A 19222-nucleotide genomic window follows, 5' to 3' on the forward strand; every position below is an offset into this window, starting at 1 on the left:
CTGGTTCATCGGAATCTAATACTTGTCTCCCAGGAGCCGCTCAAAACACAAACTCCTCGTAGATTCACGTTTTCTATACTTAAGTCAGCATTGTGCCTTTTGTATTCAATCCCGATGCGATATCTGTGTTTCACGGTCAATGTTAAAGTCCAAGGTATACAGTAAAATAGCACTGGTGGATCGGAATCTAATACTGGTCTCTCAGGAGCCGGTCAAATCACAAACTCTTAGACTATTAATTCTTCTTGAATTTAAGTCGGCATCGTCTATTTTGTATTCAATCCCAAAGCAATTTCTGTGTTTCATGGTCAATGTGAAGGTCCAAGGGATACAGTAAATTAGCACTGGTGCATCGGAATCTAATACAAGTTTCCCAGAAGACGCTCAAACCACAAACTCTTAGCAGATTCACTCTTCTTGTACATAAGTCGGCATTATCCCTTTGGTATTAAATCCCGCTGCGATTTCTGAATTTCATGGTCAAGGTGAAGGTCCAAGGCAGACAGTAAACCTGCACTGGTGCATCGGAATCTTAAACTGGTCTCCCACGAGCCGCTCAAATCACAAACTCTTAGATGATTCACTCTTCTAGTACCTAAGTTGGCATTGTGCCGTTTGTATTCAATCCCGATGAAATTTCTGTGTTTCATGGTCAATGTGATGGTCCAAGGGATACAGTAAACCTTCACTGGTGCATCGGAAACTTATACTGGTCTCCCAGGAGACGCTCAAAGCACAAACTCTTAGAATTTTCACTCTTCTTGTACTTAAGTTGGCATTGTGCATTTCGTATTCAATTCCGATGCCATTGCTGTGTTTCATGGTCAATGTGAAGGTCCAAGGGATACAGAAAACCTGCACTGGTGTATCGGAATGTAATACTGGTTTCCCAGGAGCCGCTAAAAGCACAAACTCTTAGTAGATTCACGTTTCCTATACTTAAGTCGGCATTGTACCTTTTGTATTCAGTCCCGATGCGATATCTGAGTTTCACGGTCAATGTGAAGGTCCAAGGTATACAGTAAACCAGCAGTGGTGCATCGGAATCTAATACTGGTCTCCCTGGAGCCGCTCAAATCACAAACTCTTAGAAGATTCATTCATCTTGAATTTAAGTCGGCATTGTCCCTTTTGTATCCAATCCCGATGCAATTTCTGTGTTTCATGATAAATGTGAAGATCCAACGGATACAGTAATCCATTATGTGTGCAGCGTAATCTAATACTGGTATCCTAGGAGCTGCTCAAACCACAAACTCCCGGAAGATTCATTCTTCTTGTACTTTAGTTGGCATTGTGCCTTTTGTATTCCATCCCGATGCAATTTCAGTATTTCTTGGTCAATGTGAAGGTCCAAGGGATACAGTAAACCTGCACTGGTGCATCGGAATCTATTACTGGTCTCCCAGGAGCCGCTCAAAGCACAAACATTTAGAAGATTCACTCTTCTATTACTGAAGTCGGCATAGTCCCTTTTGTATTCAATACCGATGCGATTTCTGTGTTTCATGGTCAATGTGAAGGCCCAAGGGATACAGTAAACTTGCACTGGTGCATCGGAATATAATACTGGTCTCCCAGGAGCCGCTCAAAACACAAACTCTTAGAACATTCACTCTTCTTGGACTTAGTCTTCATTGTCCCATTTGTATTCATTCCCGATGTAATTTCTGTGTTTCATGGTCAAGGTGATGGTCCAAGGGGTACAGTAAACCTGCAATGGTGCATCATAATCCAATACTGGCAACCAGGATTAGCTCAAACCACAAAGCCTTAGAAGATTCACTCTTCTTGTACTTTACTCTTCATTGTCCCTTTTGTATTCAATCCCGATGCAATTTCTGTTTTCATGAATAATGTGAAGGTCCAAGTGGTACAGTAAAACTGCACTGGTGCATCGGAATCTAATACTGGTCTCCCAGGAGCCGCTCAAAGCACAACCTTTTAGAAGATACACTCTTCTTGTACTGAAGTCGGCATTGTCCCTTTTGTATTCAATACATATGCGATTTCTGTGTTTCATGGGCAATGTGAAGGCCCAAGGGATACAGTAAACTTGCACTGGTGCATCGGAATATAATACTGGTCTCCCAGAGCTTCTCAAAGCACAAACTCTTAGAAGATTCACTCTTCTTGTCATAATTCAATCCCAAAGCAATTTCTGTGTTTCATGGTCAATGTGAAGGTCCAAGGGATACAGTAAACCTGCACTGGTGCATCGGAAAGTAATACTGGTCTCCCAGTTGCTGCTCAAACCACTAACTCTTAGAAGATTCACTCTTCTAGTACTTAAGTTTCATTGTGCCGTTTGTATTAGATCCCGATGGAATTTCTGTGTTTCATTGTCAATGTGAAGGTCCAAGGGATACAGTGAACGTGCACTGGTGCATCGGAGTCTAATACTGGTATTCCAGGAGCCGCTCAAAGCACAAACACCTAGAATATTCACCTTCTTGTACTTTAGTTGGCATTGTGCTATTTTATTCAATCCCAATGTAATTTCTGTGTTTCATGGTCAATGTGAAGGCCAAGGCATACAGCAAACTTGCACTTGTGAATCGGAATGTAGTACTATTCTCCCAGGAGCCGCTCAAAGCACAAACTCTTAGAAGATTCACTCTTCTTGTACTTAAGTCGGCATTGCGCCTTTTGTATTCAATCCCGACGCAATTTCTGTATTTCATGGTCAATGTGTAGGTCCAAGGGATACAGTAAACCTGCACTGCTGCATCGGAAACTAATACTCGTCTCCCAGGAGCCGCTTAAGCACGAACGCTTAGTAGATTCACTTTTCTTGTACTTAACTCGGTATTGTGCATTTTGTATTCAATCCCGATGCAATTTATGTGTTTCATTGTCAATGTGAAGGTCCTAGGGATGCAGTAAACCTTCACTGGTGCATCGGTATCTAATACCAATATCCCAGGAGCCGCTCAAACAACGAACTCTTAGAAGATTCACTATCCTTTTACTTAAGTCGGCATTGTCCCTTATGTGTTCAATCCCGATGCAATTTCTGTGTTTAATGATCAATGTGAAGGTCCAAGGGATACAGTATACACACACTGGTGTAGCAGAATCTATTACTGGTCTCCCAGGAGCCGTTCAAACCACAAACTCTTACAAGATTCACACTTCTTGTAATAAACTCGTCATTGTCCCATTTGTATTCAATCCCATTGTAATTTCTGTGTTTCATTGTAAATGTGAAGGTCCAAGGGATACAGTAAACCTATACTGGTGCATCGGAATCTAATACTGGTCTCTCAGAAGCCATTCAAAGCACAAACTCTTGGTAGATTCACTTTTGTTGTACCCAAGTCGGCATTGTGCCTTTTGTATTGAATCCCGATCAGATTCCTGTGTTTAACGTCAATGGGAAGGTCCAACAGATACAGTAAACCTGCTCTGGTGCATCAGAATCTAATACTGGTCGATCAGGAGCCGCTCAAACGAAAAACTCTTAGAAGACTCATTCTTCTTGTACTTAAGTCGGCATAGTCAATTTTGTACTCAATCCCGATGCCATTTCTGGGTTTAATGGTCAATATGAAGGTCCAAGGGCTACAGTAAACCTGCACTGGTGCATCGGAATCTAATACTGGTATCCCAGGAGCCGCTCAAACCACAATCTCATAGAAGATTCACTCTTCTTTTACTTAAGTCGTCATTGTGCCATTTGTATTCAATCTCGATGCAATATCTGTGTTTCATGGTCAATGTGAAGGACCAAGGGATACAGTAAACCTGCAATGGTGCATCGTAATCTAATACTAGTCTCCCAGGAGCCGCTCAAAACAAAAACACTTAGAAGATTCACCTTCTTGTACTTTACTTGGCATTGTGCTTTTGTATTCTATCCCAATGTAATATCTCTGTTTCATGGTCAATGTGCAGGCCAAGGACTACAGTAAACGTGCACTTGTGCATCGGAATCTAATACTGGTCTCAAAGGAGACGCTCAAAGCACAAACTCTTAGAAGATTTACTCTTCTTGTACTTAAGTCGGCATTGTTCTTTTGTATTCAATCCCGACGCAATTTCTGTATTTCATGGTCAATGTGTAGGTCCAAGGGATACAGTAAACCTGCACTGGTGCCTCGGAATCTAAAACTCGTCTCCCAGGAGCCGCTCAAAGCACAAACTCTTAGTAGATTCACTTTTCTTGTACTTAAGTCGGCCTTGTGCCTTTTGTATTCGATCTCAATGCAATTTCTGTGTTTCATGGTCAATGTGAAGGTCCAAGGGATACAGTAAACCTGCACTGGTGCATCGGAATCTAATAATAATAACCCAGGAGCCACTCAAACCACAAACTCTTCGAAGATTTACTCTTCTTGTAATTTAGTAGGCATTGTGCCTTTTGTATTCAATTCCGATGCGATTTCTGTGTTTCGTCTCCAAAGTGAAGTTCCAAGGGATACAGTAAACCTGCACTGGTCCATCGGAATCTAATACTAGTCTCCCAGGAGCCGCCCAAAGCACAAATTCTTAGAAGACTCACTCGTCCTGTACTTAAGTTTGCATTTTCCCTCATTTATTCAATCCCGATGCAATTTCTGTGTTTCATGGTGAATGTGGGGGTCCATGGGATACAGTAAACCCGCACTGGTGTATCGGATTCTAATTCTGGTCTCCCAGGAGCCGCTTAAACGACAAACTCTTTGAACGTTCACTCTTCTTGAACTTAAGTCGTCATTGTCCCATTTAAATTCAATCCCGATGTAATTTCTGTGTTTCATGGTCAAGGTGATGGTCGAAGGGATACAGTAAACCTTCACTGGTGCATCATAATCTAATACTAGCCCCCAGGATCAGCTCAAACCAGAAACTCTTAGAAGATTCACTCTTCTTGTACTTTAGTGGGCATTGTCCCTTTGGTATTCAATCCCGATGCAATTTCTGTTTTCATGAATAAAGTGCAGGTCCAAGGGGTACAGTTAACCTGCACTGGTGCATCGGAATCTAATACTGGTCTCCCAGGACCCACTCAAACCACAAACTCTTACAAGATTCACTCCTCTTGTACTTAAGTCGGCATTGTCCCTTTTGGATTCAATCCCGATGCAATTGCTGTGTTTCATGGTCAATGTGAAGGTCCAAGGGATACAGTATACATGCATTGGTGCATTGGAATCTAATACTGGTCTCCCAGGAGCCCCTCAAAGCACAACCTTTTAGAAGATTCACTCTTCTTGTACTGAAGTCGGCATTGTCCCTTATCTATTCAATAGCAATGCGATTTCTGTGTTTCATGGTCAATGTGAAGGCCCAAGGAATACGGTAAACTTGCTCTGGTGCATCGGAATATAATACTGGTCTCCCAGGAGCCGCTCAAAGCACAAACTCTTAGAAGATTCACTCTTCTTGTCCTAATTCAATCCCAAAGCAATATCTGTGTTTCATGGTCAATGTGAAGGTCCAAGGGATACAGTAAACACGCACTGGTGTAGCGGAATCTAATACTGGTCTCCCAGGAGCCGCTCAAACCACAAACACTTACAATATTCACACTTCTTGTACTGCAGTCGTCATTGTCCCTATCGTATTCCTTCCCAAAGTAACTTCTGTGTTTCATGGTAAATGTGAGGGCCCAAGGGATACAGTAAACCTTCTCTGGTGCATCGGAATCTAATATTGGTCTCCCAGGAGCCCCCCAAAGCACAAGCTCTTAGAAGATTCACTCTTCTTGTACTTAAGTCGGCATTGTCCCTTTTGTATTCAATCCCGATGCAATATCTGTATTTCATGGTCAATGCGTAGGTCCAAGGGATACAGTAAACCTGCACTGGTGCATCGGAATCTAATACTGGTAGCCCAGGAGCCGCTCAAACCACAAACTCTTAGAAGATTCACTCTTCTTGTAATTTAGTTGGCATTGTGCCTTTTGTATTCAATTCCGATATGATTTCTGTGTTTCGTCTCCAAAGTGAAGTTCCAAGGAATACAGTAAACCTGCACTGGTTCATCGGAATCTAATACTAGTCTCCCAGGAGCCGCTCAAAGCACAAATTCTTAGAAGACTCACTCGTCTTGTACTTAAGTTTGCATTGTCCCTCTTTTATTCAATCCCGATGCAATTTCTGTGTTTCATGGTGAATGTGGGGGTCCATGGGATACAGTAAGCCCGCACTGGTGTATCGGATTCTAATACTGGTCTCCCAGGAGCCGCTCAAACGACAATCTCTTTGAACGTTCACTCTTCTTGCACTTAAGTCGTCATTGTCCCATTTAAATTCAATCCCGATGTAATGTCTGTGTTTCATGGTCAAGGTGATGGTCCAAGGGATACAGTAAACCTGCACAGGTGCATCATAATCTAATACTGGCCCCCAGGATCCGCACAAACCACAAACTCTTAGAAGATTCACTCTTCTTGTACTTTAAAGGGCATTGTCCCTTTGGTATTCAATCCCGATGCAATTTCTGTTTTCATGAATAATGTGAAGGTCCAAGGGATACAGTAAACCTGCACTGGCGCATCGGAATCTAATGCTGGTATCCCAGGCGCCGCTTAAACCACGAGCTCTTAGAGGATTCACACTTGATGTACTTAAGTTGGCATTGTAGCTTTTGTATTCAATCCCGATGCAATATCTGTGTTTCATGGTCAATGTGAAAGTCCAAGGGATACAGTAAACTTGCACTGGTGCATCGGAATACAATACTGGTCTCCCAGGAGCCGCTCAAAGCACAAACTCTTTGAAGATTCATTCTACTTGTACTTTATTCGGCATTGTGCATATTGTATTCAATCCCGATGCGATTTCTAAGTGTCATGGATGATGTGAAGGTCCTAGGGTTACAGTAAACCTGCACTGGTGCATCGGTATCTAATACTGGTCTCCCAGGAGCCGCACGAAGCAACAAACTGCTAGAAGATTGACTTTTCTTGAACATTAGTTGGCATTGTGCCTTTTGTATTTAAACCCGATGCGATTTATTTGTTTCGTGGTCAATGTGAAAGTCCAAGGGATATAGTAGACCTGCACTGGTCCATCGGAATCTAATACTGGTCTCCCAGGAGCCGCTCAAATTACAACCTCTTTGTAGATTCACTTTTCTTGTACTTAAGCCGGAATGGTGCTATTTGGATTGAATCCCGATGAGATTTCTGTGTTTCACGGTCAATGGGAAGGTCCAACGGATACAGTAAACCTGCACTGGTGCATCGAAAACTAATACTGGTCTCCCAGGAGCCGTTCAAAGTACAAACTCTTAGAAGATTCACTCTTCTTGCACTTAAGTCGGCATTGTCCCTTTGGTATTAAGTCCCGATGCTATTTCTGTGTTTCATGGTCAATGTGAAGGTGCAAGGGATACAGTAAACCTGCACTGGTGCTTCGGAATCTAATACTGTTCTCCCAGGAGCCGCTCAGACAATATACTCTCAGTAGACTCACTTTTCTTGTACTTAAGTCGGCATTGTGCGTTTTGTATTCAATCCCGAAGCAATTTCTGTGTTTCATGGTCAATGTGAAGGCCCACGGGATAGAGTAAACGTGCACTGGTGCATCGGGAATCTGATACTGGTATTCCAGGAGATGCTCAAACCACAAACTCTTAGAAGATTCACTCTTCTTGTACATAAGTCAGCGTTGTGCCTTTTGTGTTCAATCCCGATGCAATTTCTGTGTTTCATTTTCAATGTGAAGGTCCACGGGATAGAGTAAATGTGAACTGGTGCATCGGAATCTAATACTGGTATCCCAGGAGCTGCTCAAACCACACACTCTTAGAAGATTAGCCCGCATCTCGTGGCCGTGCGGTAGCGTTCTCGCTTCCCACGCCCGGGTTCCCGGGTTCGATTCCCGGCGGGGTCAGGGATTTTCTCTGCCTCGTGATGGCTGGGTGTTGTGTGCTGTCCTTAGGTTAGTTAGGTTTAAGTAGTTCTAAGTTCTAGGGGACTTATGACCACAGCAGTTGAGTCCCATAGTGCTCAGAGCCATTTGAACCATTTTTCTCTTAGAAGATTCACTCTTCTTGTACTTTTGTCGGCATTGTCCCTTTTGTATTCAATCCCGATGCAATTTTTGTATTTCATGGTCAATGTGTAGGTCCAAGGGACACAGTAAACCTGCACTGGTGCTTCGGAATCTAATACTGTTCTCCCAGGAGCCGCTCAAATCACAAACACTTAGTAGATTCATTTTTCTTGTACTTAAGTCGTCATTGTGAGTTTTGTATTCAATCCCGATGCAATTTCTGTGTTTCATGCTCAATGTGAAGGTTCAAGGGATACAGTAAACCTGCACTGGTGCATCGGAATCTAATACTAGTCTCCCAGGAGCCGCTAAAACCACAAACTGTTAGAAGATTCACTCTTCTTGTCATTTAGTTGGCATTGTGCCTTTTGTATTCAATCCCGATGCGATTTCTGTGTTTCGTCTCCAATGTGAAGATCAAAGGGATACAGTAAACCTGCACTGTTTCATCGGAATCTAATTGTGGTCTCCCAGGAGCCGCTCAAAGTACAAACTCTTAGAAGAATCACTCTTCTTGTACTTAAGTTTGCATTGTCCCTTTTGTATTTAATCCCGATGCAATTTCTGTGTTTCATGGTCAATGGGAAGGCCCAAGGGATACAGTGAACCTGCACTGGTGCATCGGAATCTAATACTAGTCGCCCAGGAGCCGCTCAAAGCGCAAACTCTTAGAAGATTCACTCTTCTTGAATGTAAGTCAGCAATGTCCGTTTGGTATTCAATACAGATGCGATATCTGTGTTTCAGAGTCATGTGAAGGACCAAGGGATACAGTCAACCTGCACTGGTGCATCGGAATCTTATACTGGTATACCAGGAGCCGCTCAAACCACAAACTCTTAGAAGATTCACTCTTCTTGTACTTAAGTCGGCATTGTCCATTTTGTACTCAATCCCGAGTCAATTTTTGTATTTCATGGTCCATGTGTAGGTCCAAGGGACACAGTAAACCTGCACTGGTGCATCGGAATCTAACACGTTTCTCCCAGTAGCCGCTCAAAGCACAAACACCTAGTAGATTCACTTTTCTTGTACTTCAGTCGGCATTGTGAATTTTGTATTCAATCCCGATGCAATTTCTGTGTTTCATGTTCATAGCGAAGGTCCAAGGGGTACACTAAACCTGCACTGGTGCATCGGAATGTCATACTGGTCTCCCATGAGCAGCTTAAACCATAAACCCTTAGAATATTCACTCTTCCTGTACTTACCTCAGCATAGTCCCTTTTGTATTCAATCCCGATGCAATTTCTGTGTTTCATGGTAATGTGAAGGTCCAAGGGATACAGCAAACACATACTGGTGTAGCGGAATCTGATACTGGTCTCCCAAGTGCCGGTCAAACCACAAACTCTTGCAAGATTCACACTTCTTGTACTGAAGTCGTCATTGTCCCTTTTGTATTGAATCCCGATGTAATTTCTGTGTTTCATGGTAAATGTGAACGTCCATGGGATACAGTAAACCTGCACCGGTGAATCGAAATCTAATACTGGTCTCCCAGGAGCCGTTCCAAGTACAAACTCTTAGAAGACTCACTCTTCTTGTACTTAAGTCGGCATTGTCCTCTTTGTATTCAATACCGATGCAATTTCTGTATATCATGGTCAATGTGTAGGTCCAAGGGATACAGTGAACCTGCACTGGTGCATCGGAATCTAATACTGGTCTAACAAGAGCCGCTCAAATCCGAAACTCTTAGTAGATTCACTTTTCTTGTACTAGAGTCGTCATTGTGCCTTTTGTATTGAATCCCGATCAGATTTCTGTTTTTCACGGTCAATGGGATGGTCCAAAGGATACAGTAAAGTGCACTGGTGCATCGGAATCAAATACTGGTCTCCCAGGAGCCGCTCAGAGCACAAACCCTTAGAAGACTCACTCATCTTGTACTTAAGTTTTTCATAGTCCCTTTTGTATTCAATCCAGATGCAATTTCTGTGTTTCATGGACAATGTGAAGGTCCATAGGATACAGTAAACCTGCACTGGTGCATCGGAATCTAATACTGGTATCCCATGAGCCGCTGAAACCACAAACTCTTAGAGGATTCACTCTTGTTGCACCTAAGATGGCATTGTACCATTTGTATTCAATCCCGATGCAATACCTGTGTTCATGGTCAATGTGAAAGTCCAAGGGAAACAGTAAACCTGCACTGGTTCATCGGAATCTAATACTGGTCTCTCAGGAGCCGTTCAAAGCACAAACTCTTAGAAAATTCACTCTTCTTGTATTTAAGTTCGCATTGTCCCTTTTGTACTCAATCCCGATGCAATTTCTGTGTTTCATGGTCAATGCGTAGAACCAAGGGGTACAGTAAGCCCGCACTGGTGTATCGGATCCTAATACTGGTCTCCCAGGAGCCACTCAAAGCACAAACTCTTAGAAGATTCACCTATCTTAATTGTAAGTCGGCATTGTCCCTTTAGTATTCAATCCCGATGCAATTTCCATGTTTCATTGTCATGTGAAGGTCCAAGGGATACAGTAAACGTGCACTAGTGCATCGGAATCTAATACTAGTCTCCCAGGAGCCGCTCAAATCACAAACTCTTAGAAGATTCACTCTTTTTGTACTTAAGTCAGCATTGTCCCCTTTGTATTCTATCCCGTTGGAATGTCTGTGTTTCATGGTCAATGTGGAGGTCCTTGGGATGCAGTAACCACGCACTGGTGTAGCGGAATCTAATACTGGCCTCCCAGGAGCCGCTCAAACCACAAACTCTTACAAGATTCACAGTTCTTGTACTGAAGTCGTCATTGTCCCTTTTGTATTCAATCCCGATGTAATTTCTGTGTTTCATGGTAAATGTGAAGGTGCAAGGGATACATTAAACCTGCACTGGTTCATCGGACTCTCATACTGGTCTCCTAGGAGCCGCTCAAAGCACAAACTCTTAGTTGATTCACTTTTCTCGTACTTAAGTCGGCATTGTCCTTTTTTTATTCAATCCCGATTCAATTTCTGTGTTTCGTGTTAAATGTGAACGTCCGAGGGATACACTAAACCTGCACAGGTGCATCGGAATCTAATACTGGTACCCCAGGAGCCGATCAAACCACAAACTCTTAGAAGATTCACTCTTCTAGTACTTAAGTTAGCATTGTGCCGTTTGTATTCAATCTCGATGCAATTTCTGTGTTTCATGGACTATGTGATGGTCCAAGGGATTCAGTAAACCTCCACTGGTGCATCGGAATCTGATACTGGTCTCCCAGGAACCGCTCAAACCACAAACTCGTTGAAGATTCACACTTCTTGTATTTAAGTCGGCATTGTCCCATTTGTATTACATCCCGCACTAATTTCTGTGTTTCATCGTCAATATCAAGGTCCAAGTGGTACAGTTAACCTGCAGTGGTGCATCGGAATCTAATACTGGTCTCACAGGAGCCACTCAAAGCACAAAGTATTCGAAGATTCACTCTTCTTGTACTTAAGTCGATATTGTGCCTTTTGTATTCAATTCCGATGCAGTTTCTGTGTATCATGGTCAGTGGGAAGCTCCAAGTGATACAGTAAAACTGCACTGGTGCATTGGAATCTAATACTGGTCTCCCAGGAGCCGCTCAAACCCCAAAAATCCTAGAAGATTCGCTCTTCTTATACTTAAGTCGGCATTGTCCCTGTTGTATTCAATCCCGATGCAATTTCTGTTTTCATGGTCAATGTGATGGTGCAAGGGATACAGTAAACCTGCACTGGTGCATCGGAATCTAATACTAGTCTCCCAGGAGCCGCACAAACCAGAAACACTTAGAAGATTCACTCTTCTTGTACTTAAGTCAGCCTTGTCCATTTTGTATTCAATCGCGATGCAGTTTCTGTTTTCATGAATAATGTCAAGGTCCAAGGGATACAGTAAGCCTGCACTGGTGCATCGGAAACTAATACTGGGCTCCCACGTGCCGCTCAAACCACAAACTCTTAGAAGATTCACTCTTCTAGTACTTAAGTTAGCATTGTGCCGTTTGTATTCAATATCAATGGAATTTCTGTGTTTCATGGTCAATGTAAATGTCCAAGGGATACAGTAAACCTGCACTGGTGCATCGGAATCTAATACAGGTCTCCCAGGATCCGCTCAAGGCACAAACTATTCGAAGATTCACTCTTCTTGTACTTATGTCGGCATTGTCCCTTCTGTATTCATTCCCGATGCACTCTCTGTGTGTCTTGGTCAATGTGAAGGTCCAAGAGATACAGTAAATCTGAACTGGTTCATCGTAATCTAATACTGGTCTCCCAGGATCCACTTAAACCACAAACTATAAGAAGATTCACTCTTCTTGTACTTAAGTCGGCATTGTCCATTTTGTTTTCAATCCCGATGGAATTTCTGTGTTTCATGATCAATGTGTAGGTGCAAGGGATACGGTAAACCTGCACTGGTGCATCGGAATCTAATACTGGTCTCCCAGGAGCCGAACAAACCACAAACACTTAGAAGATTCACTCTTTTTGTACTTAAGTCGTCCTTGTCCATTTTGTATTCAATCGCGATGCAGTTTCTGTTTTCATGAATAATGTGAAGAGCCAAGGGATACAGTAAACCTGCACTGGTGCATCGGAAACTAATACTGGTCTCCCAGGTGCCGCTCACACCACAAACTCTTAGAAGATTCACTCTTCTAGTACTTAAGTTGGCATTGTGCCGTTTGTATTCAATCTCGATGCAATATCTGTGCTTCATGGTCAATGTGAAGGTCCAATGGATACAGTAAACCAGCACTGGTGCATCGGATTCTAATACTATTCCCCAGGGGCCGCTCAAACCACAAATTTTTAGAAAGTTCACCTTTCCAGTAATTAAGTTGGCATTGTGATGTTTGTATTCAATCCCGATGCAAATGCTGTGGTTTATGGTAAATGTGAAGGTCCAAGAGATACAGTAAAGGTGCACTGGATCTTCGGAATCTAATACTGGTCTCCCAGGAACCGCTCAAACCACAAACACTTAGAAGATTTACTCTTCTTGTACTTAATTAGGCATTGTGCCTGTTGTATTCAATCCCGATGCATTTCCTGTGTTTCATGGTCAATGTGAAGGTCCAAGGCATACAGGAATCCAGCACTGGTGCATCGGAATGTAATTCTGGTCTCCCAGGAGCCGCTCAAAGCATAAACTCTTCGAAGATTCACTCTTCTTGTGTTTAAGTCGGCATTGTCCCTTTTGTATTCAATCCCGGAGCTATTTCTGTGTTTCATGGTCAATGTAAATGTCCAAGGGATACAGTAAACATGCACTGGTGCATCGGAGTCTAATACTGGTCTCCCAGGAGCCGCTCATAGCGCATTACTGTTAGTAGATTCACTTTTGTTGTACTTAAGTCGGCAGTGTGCCTTTTGTATTGAATCCTGATTAGATTTCATTGTTTCACGGCTAATGGGAATCTCCAAGGGACACGGTAAACCCGCACTGGTGCATCGGAAACTAATACTGGTCTCCCAGGAGCCTCTCAAATTACTATCTCTTAGAAGATTCTCTCTTCTTGTACTTAAGTCGGCATTGTCTATTTTGTATTCAATCGCGATGCAATTTCTGTTTTCATGAATAATGTGTAGGTCCAAGGGATACAGTAGACCTGGACTGGTGCATCGGAAACTAATACTGGTCTCCCAGGTGCCGCTCAAACCACAAACTGTTAGTAGATTCACTTTTGTTGTACTTAAGTCGTCATTGTCCGTTTTGTATTCAATCCTCATGCAATTTTTGTATTTCATGGTCAATGAGAAGGTCCAAGGGATACAGTAAACCTGCAGTGGTGCATCGGAATCTATTACTGGTCTCCCAGGAGCCACTCAAAGCACAAACTATTAGAAGATTCACTCTTCTGGTACTTAAGTTGGCATTGTGCCGTTTGTATTCAATATAGATGCAATTTCTGTGTTTCATGGTCAATCTAAATGTCCAAGGGATACAGTAAACCTGCACTGGTGCATCGGAGTCTAATACTGGTCTCCCAGGAGCCGCTCATAGCGCAAATTGTTAGTAGATTCACTTTTTTTGTACTTAAGTCGGCATTGTGCTTTTTGTATTGAATCCCGATGAGATTTCTTTGTTTCATGGTCAATTGGAAGCTCCAAGGGACTCAGTAAACCTGCACTGGTGCATCGGAAACTAATACTGGTCTCCTAGGAGCCTCTCAAACCACAATCACTTAGAAGATATACTCTTCTTGTACTTAAGTCGGCATTGTCCATTTTGTATTCAATCCCGATGCAATATCTGTTTCTCGCGGTCAATGTGATGGCCCAAGGGATACAGAAAACCTGCACTGGTGCATCGGAATATAATACTGGTCTCCCAGGAGCCGCTCAAACCACAAAGTCTTAGAAGATTCACTTTTCTAGTACTTAAGTTGGTATTGTGACTTTTGTATTCAATCCCGATACAATTGCTGTGTTTAATGGTCAATGTAAAGGTCCGAGGGATACAGTAAACCAGCACTGGTGGATCGGAATCTATTGCTGGTCTCCCAGGAGCCGCTCAAACCACAAACTCGTAGAAGATTCACTCTTCTAGAACTTAAGTCGGCATTGTCCCTTTTGTATTCAATCCCGATGCAATATCTGTGCTTCATGGTCAATGTGAAGGTCCAATGGATACAGTAAACCTGCACTGGTGCATCGGAATCTAATATTGGTCCCCAGGGGCCGCTCAAACCACAAATTCTTAGAAGATTCACTCTTCTAGTAATTAAGTTGGCATTGTGCAGTTTGTATTCTATCCCGATGCAATTGCTGAGTTTTATGGTCAATGTGAAGGTCCTAGGGATACAGTAAACCTGCACTGGTTCATCGGAATCTAATACTGGTCTCCGAGGAGCCGCTCAAACCACAAACCCTTAGAAGATTTACTCTTCTTGTACTTAATTAGGCAGTGTGACTCTCGAATTCAATCCCGATGCAATTGCTGTGTTTCATGGTCAATGTGAAGGTCCAAGGGATACAGTAAACCTGCAGTGGTGCATCGGAATCTAATACTGGTCTCCCAGGAGCCGCTCAAAGCACAAACTCTTATAACATTAACTTTTCCTGTACTTTATTCGCCATTGTGCATTTTGTATTCAATCCCGGTGCGATATCTGTGTTTCATGGTCAATGTGAAGGCCCAAAGGATACAGTAAACCTGCAGTGGTGCATCGAAATCTAATACTGGTCTCCCAGGAGCCACTCAAAGCACAAACTATTAAAGGATACACTCTTCTTGTACTTAAGTCGGCATTGTCCAATTGGTTTTCAATCCCGATGCAATTTCTGTGTTTCATGGTCAATGTGAAGGTCCAAAGGATACAGTAAACCTGCATTGGTGCATCGGAATCTAATACTGGTCTCCCTGGAGCCGCTCAAACTACAAACTCGTCGAAGATTGACACTTCTTGTACTTAAGTCGGCATTGTCCCTTTTGTATTAAATCCCGTACTAATTTCTGTGTTTCATGGTCAACGTGAAGGTCCAAGTGGTACAGTAAACCTGCAGTGGTGCATCGGAATCTAACACTGGTCTCACAGGAGCCACTCAAAGCACTAACTATTTGAAGATAAACTCTGCTTGTACTTAAGTCATCATTGTGCCTTTTGTATTCAATTCCGATGCAGTTTCTGTATCTCATGTTCAATGGGAAGCTCCAAGTGATACAGTAAACTTACACTGGTGCAATGGAATCTAATACTGGTCTCACAGGAGCCGCTCAAACCTCAAACTCTTAGAAGATTCACTCTTCCTGTACTTTATTCGGCATTGTGCATTTTGTATTCAATCCCGATGCGATTTCTGTGTGTCATGGACAATGTGAAGGTCTAAGGGATACAATAAACCTACAGTGGTGCATCGGAATCTAATACTGGTCTCCCAGGAGCCGCTCAAACCACAAACTCTTAGAATATTCACTCTTCTTGTTCCTATGTCGGCATTGTCCCTTCTGTATTCATTCCCGATGCACTCTCTGTGTGTCATGGTCAATGTGAAGGTCCAAGAGATACAGCAAACCTGAACTGGTTCATCGTAATCTAACACTGGTCTCCCAGGAGCCGCTTAAACCACAATCTCTTAGAAGATTCACTCTTCTTGTACTTAAGTCGGAATTGTCTAATTTGTTTTCAATCCCGATGCAATTTCTGTGTTTCATGGTCAATGTGAAGGTCCATAGGATACAGTAAACTTGCATTGGTGCATCGGAATCTAATTCTGGTCTCCCTGGAGCCGCTCAAACCACAAACTCATCGAGGATTCACACTTCTTGTACTTAAGTCGGCATTGTCCCTTTTGTATTAAATCCCGCACTAATTTCTGTGTTTCATGATCAATGTTAAGGTCCAAGGGATACAGTAAACCTGCAGTGGTGCATCGGAATCTAATACTGGTCTCCCAGGAGCCGCTCAAACCACAAACTCTTAGAATATTCACTCCCCTAGTACTTATGTCGGCATTGTCCATTCTGTATTCATTCCCGATGCTCTCTCTGTGTGTCATGGTCAATGTGACGGTCCAAGAGATACAGTAAACCCGAACTGGTTCCTCGTAATCTAATACTGGTCTCCCAGGAGCCACTTAAGCCACAAACTCTTAGAAGATTCACTCTTCTTGTACTTAAGACGGCATTGTCCATTTTGTTTTCAATACCGATGCAATTTCTGTGTTTCAAGGTCAATGTGAAGGTCCAAAGGATACAGTTACCCTGCATTGGTGCATCGGAATCTAATAGTGGTCTCCCTTGAGTCGCTTGAACCACAAACTCGCAGAAGATTCACTCTTCTTGTACTTAAGTCGGCATTGTCTTTTGTATTAAATCCCGCACTAATTTCTGTGTTTCATGGTCAATGAGAAAGTCCAAGTTATACATTAAATCAGCACTGGTGCATTGGAATCTAATACTGGTCTCCCAGGTTCCGCTCACACTACAAACTCTTAGAAGATTCACTCTTCTAGTACTTAAGTTGGCATTGTGCCGTTTGTATTCAATATCGATGCAATTTCTGCGTTTCATGGTCAATGTAAATGTCCAAGGGATACAGTAAACCTGCACTGGTGCATCTGAGACTAGTACTGGTCTCCCAGGAGCCGCTCATAGCGCAAACTGTTAGTTGATTCACTTTTCTTGTACTTAAGTCGGCATTGTGCCTCTTGTATTGAATCCCGATGAGATTTCTTTGTTTCATGGTCAATTGGAAGCTCCAAGGGACACAGTAAAACTGTACTGGTGCATCGGAAAATAATACTTTGTCCCAGGAGCCTCTCAAACCACAATCTCTTAGAGGATTCACTCTTCATGTACTTAAGTCGGAATTGTCCATTTTGAATTCAATCCCGATGCAATTTCTGTGTTTCATGGTCAATGTGATGGCCCAAGGGATACAGAAAACCTGCACTGGTTCATAGGAATATAATACTGGTCACCCAGGAGCCGCTCAAACCACAAGGTCTTAGAAGATTCACTCATCTAGTACTTAAGATGGCAATGTGCCGTTTGTGTTCAATCTCGATGCAATTTCTGTATTTCATGGTCAATGTGAGGGTCCAAGGGATTCAGTAAACCTCTACGGGTGCATCGGAATCTGATACTGGTCTCCCAGGAGCCGCTCAATGCACAATCTCTTAGTTGATTCATTCTTCTTGTACTTTAGTTGGCATTGTGCATTTTGTATTCAATCCCGATGCGATTTCTGTGTCTCATGGTCAATGTGAAGGTCCAAGGGATACAGTAAACCTGCACTGGTGCATCGGAATCTAATACTGGTCTCCCAGGGGCCGCTCAAACCACTAACTCTTAGAAGATTCACTCTTCTTGTTCTTAAGTTGGCATTGTGACATTTGTATTCAATCCCGATACAATTGCTGTGTTTAATGATCAATGTAAAGGTCCGAGGGATACAGTAAACCAGCACTGGTGGATCGGAGTCTAATACTGGTCTCCCAGGAGCCGCTCAAACCACAAACTCGTAGAAGATTCACTCTTGTAGTACTTAAGTCGGCATTGGTCCATTTATATTCACTCGCGATGCAATATCTGTGCTTCATGGTCACTGTGAGTGTCCAATGGATACAGTAAACCTGCACTGGTGCATCGGAATCTAATATTGGTCCCCAGGGGCCGCTCAAACCACAAATTCTTAGAAGATTCTCTCTTCTAGTAATTAAGTTGGCATTGTCCGTTTTGTATTCAATCCTGATGCAATTTCTGTGGTTCATGGTCAATGTGAAGGTCCAAGGGATACAGTAAACCTGCGTTGGTGCATCGGAATCTAATACTGGTCTCCCAGGAGCCGCTCAAAGCACAAACTCTTATAACATTTACTCTTCCTGTACTTTATTCGGCAGTGAGCTTTTTGTAATCAATCCCGATGAGATATCTGTGTGTCATGGACAATGTGAGGGTCTAAGGGATAGAGTAAACCTGCACTGGTGCATCGGACTCTAATACTGGTCTCCCAAGAGCCGCTCAAACCACAAACTCTTAGAAGATTGACTCTTCTTGTACTTATGTCGGCATTGTCCCTTCTGTATTCATTCCCGATGCACTTTCTGTGTGTCATGGTCAATGTGAAGGTCCAAGAGATACAGTAACCCTGAACTCGTTCATCGTAATCTAATAGTGGTCTCCCAGGAGCCGCTTAAACCACAAACTCTTAGAAGAATCACTCTTCTTGTACTTAAGTCGGCATTGTCCCTGTTGTATTCAATCCCAATGCAATTTCTGTTTTCATGGTCATTGTGAAGGTGCAAGGGATACAGTAAACCTGCACTGGTGCATCGGAATCTAATACAGGCCTCCCAGGAGCCGCACAAACCACAAACACTTAGAAGATTCACTCTTCTTGTACTTAAGGCGGCCTTGTCCATATTATATTCAATCGCGATGCAATTTCTGTTTTCATGAATAATGTGAAGATCCAAGGGATACAGTAAACCTGCACTGGTGCATCGGAAACTAATACTATTCTCCCAGGAGCATCTCAAACCACAATCTCTTAGAGGATTCACTCTTCATGTACTTAAGTCGGTATTGTCCATTTTGTATTCAATCCCGATGCAATTGCTGAGTTTTATGGTCAATGTGAAGGTCCAAGGGATACAGTAAACCGGCCCTGGTTCATCGGAATCCAATACTGGTATCCCAGGAGCCGCTCAAACCACAAACCCTTAGAAGATTTACTCTTCTTGTACTTAATTAGGCACTGTGCCTCTCGAATTCAATCCCGATGCAATTGCTGTGTTTCATGGTCAATGTGAA

The sequence above is a fragment of the Schistocerca americana genome, unplaced genomic scaffold (assembly GCF_021461395.2).
Source record: "Schistocerca americana isolate TAMUIC-IGC-003095 unplaced genomic scaffold, iqSchAmer2.1 HiC_scaffold_45, whole genome shotgun sequence".
NCBI classification, from domain to species: domain Eukaryota; kingdom Metazoa; phylum Arthropoda; class Insecta; order Orthoptera; family Acrididae; genus Schistocerca; species Schistocerca americana.